This window comes from Cyprinodon variegatus, unplaced genomic scaffold (genome assembly GCF_000732505.1).
Source record: "Cyprinodon variegatus isolate N-32 unplaced genomic scaffold, C_variegatus-1.0 Scaffold11, whole genome shotgun sequence".
Taxonomy (NCBI): Eukaryota; Metazoa; Chordata; class Actinopteri; order Cyprinodontiformes; family Cyprinodontidae; genus Cyprinodon; species Cyprinodon variegatus.
The window spans coordinates 2,125,136-2,128,192 of record NW_015150464.1 but is presented as its reverse complement, the minus strand read 5'-3'; positions in this window follow the sequence as shown (position 1 = coordinate 2,128,192).

The following is a 3,057-nucleotide window of genomic DNA, read 5'->3' as shown; positions in this document are numbered from 1 at the left end:
TTTTTAATTTTCTAAGAAGAACGGGTATTTTAGGGAGAATATAATAGTTTGTCTTATCCATAGTCCATTCTGGAAGGTGGCCCATTACTTGACTGAGAGTAAAACAGTAGAAAGTTCCTGCTGCAAAATACCCCAACATAGCTGAATTAAATCAAATCTGCAGAGTAGAGTTGGTCAAATTTACTTTAGTGATAATAAGACTCATGAGTCATCTCATCAACTCTTCATGTTCAGATTGCGCTCAGTTGATGAGATGACTGGAGTCTGGTGTGGGATTGCTTGGTTGGAAAGAAAACCTGCAGCTACACGGCCCTTTCTGGAACCGGTTTGAGACCCCTGGTTTAGAGGGTTAGGGTTTTTGTTTTAAAAATGTTTTGAATGCATTTTTCCCCCTCTTATTAAATGAAAGAGCTTTTTTTTTTGTTCTTACTCAATATATCAATTTATCTGAGACAATAATGCAGAATCAGAAAAAATCTATAGGGGGTAGAATTTTTACACAACTCTTAAATGTTTCCTTTTGGTACTTTAGTTTCATCCCAGAGAACTAAAGTCTTGATTGTTTAAAAACAAAATCTATTACTTTACATTCCAAAAGTGTAGCTCTCATATAGACTCATATTGGAGTGCATTACATCAAATTGATCCAAAAATGATTTATTTCCTTCCATAGAATAAGAGCAATCCCTCTTAGGAGAACTGCAAAAGCATAAACCATTAATTTGAGATCAAACAATTGCTCCAGTGATAAAATCCAATACAGTAAATGGGTTAGAATCAAAGCATATAAGCATACATTTTTAGACAAAAATAATTATTCCCAATGTGATATACTGGATCTGAAAAAAAAAAACATTGCTTAGGAATAACAGCAGATGAAAACTGCATGTATTGAATTATATGATAATGAAATACTGGGAAACAATACAAAAAAACAAGGTCTGCTTAAGTATTGCAGAGATTTTTCATCAGGAACTGAGTGACAGACTTTCCTTCTAATTTGCTGCAAACTTCTAAATAGGTTTTGCTTCTATTTTGGTGTTTAGATCTGTTTTTTTTTTTAACTGCATAATGGTAAGCAGCTCTAAAAACAGTCCCTCCCCAATCCCTGCCTGTATCAGGTTGAAAAAGGAAATCATTAATATACCATTAAGGGTTGGCTGTGAACTCATCACTGCTCCAGGCGCACAGCAGCGTACATGCAGCACTGTTCGCTGGTGCTACACCTTCCCTCGAGGTTGAAATGTCATCCTTCACTGTCATTACTTTTTCTCCCCCCATTAACTATTGATTATCTGCACTTCAGCATTTTGAGACCTGCTATAGAAATGGCTCACATGCCTGGCTTGCCATGCTTTACGGATCAGCTAAAGCAGAAGTGCCCACCTTTGGGTTTTTTATGCAGAAAATAGTCAAAGCATGCTGTGGGGAGGTGGGGGGGACAAAGAAGAGCAGGGCAGCAAGGACACAGAGGAACATAAGCGTACCTTACCTGGCCCATTAGCAAGCACGCTTGAGCTGACGATTGGAGGTTAAGTTGTTCCTTTTTTAGGACCCCAGGAGAGTTTCCCGGCAGCATGTGTTGAATATTTACTGTGAGGTTAGTCTGGGCTTGTGTTCTGCTGCTCCCAGAAAGTACAGTTATGAAAGTTTGTTTGGGCAGCAGCTTTTGCACTCTCTGCGATCCAGAACACACGGACTAGTTTGTGGGGAAGTGTCAGAACATCCCACACACAGCGTGTTACTGCTACCCTCTGCAAAAATATCAATATGCTCCAATCTTTCCTGTTTTGTCTCTTTAAAATCATAAAGTCCAATTAATTTGATCCTTTTTTACATGTGATAGAGCAAAACAAAATAGTAATCGATAATGTGTGGAGAGAATCTGTGAAGACCATTGAGTAGGCATCCCTAATGTCAGTCCTCAGGTTTTAGAGGTTTCCCTGCTTTAGCACATCTCATTCTGATGATTGCAGTTCAGAAAAAGCCTGTTAATCAGCAATCAATGAAAATCAGCTGTGCAGATGCAGGGGAACCTTTAAAACCTGCAGGACAGCGGCCCTGGAGGACCGACTTTGGGGATGTCGACCATAGAGGTTTGTCAGGAAAGAAAGCAGCATGGAGACCAATGATGGCAGCAGAAAGGAAAGTTCTGTGGAGATTCTGCAACGTCTATATACTCTGCTATACACTGCTAAAAAAAAAAAATAAATAAAGGGAACACAAACGACACAGTATAACTTTAATTAAATCAAACTGTCCACTTAGGAAGCAACACTGATTGACAGTTAATTCACATGCAAATGGAATAAACCAGGCATCCCCAAACTCTGTCCTCAAGGCCCCCTGTCCTGCAGGTTTTAGAGGTTTCTCTGCTTCAGCACAGCTGGTTATAATGATTGCAGTAGACCAAAAGCCTGTTAATCAGCTTTCAATTAAAATCAGCTGTGCTGGAGCAAAGAAACCTCTAAAACCTGCAGGACAGGGGGCCTTGAGGACAGAGTTTGGGGATGCCTGGAATAGACAAAAGGTGGATATTTTATCAAATAGCAACACACACTCATTAAAGGAGTAGTTCTGCAGGTGGGGACCCAAAACCGCTCCATACGTTTGCTTTCTGGCGAATGTTTTGATCAAAATTAAAGTCAATTGAGTTTATTTATATAGTGCCAATTCACAACACATGTCATCTCATGGCATTTAACAGTTCACCAGATCATCCAGTCAAATTGATTTAAAGTTTTCTACCTAAGGAAAACCAGTTGATTGCATTAACTTATTGACCTGAAGGCAATCCCTCTCAATAAACATGCTTGTAGGCAGTGTTGTAGTACTCGAGATCGGCCATTTTTTGATGGTCTCGTCTCGGACTTGACCGCATTTGGTCTCGGTCTTGTCTCGGTCTCGGGTGCTGAGGCCTCTGCATTTTATTTCAAGACGGGTCAAGACCACAACTGTGGAAATAACGCTAATCATCAGAATATTATTAGTTTCTTTAAGATCCTTCTTTTTATTGGATGCTTGGATTCAAATCCAAGCAATAACCTGTCTCATTGG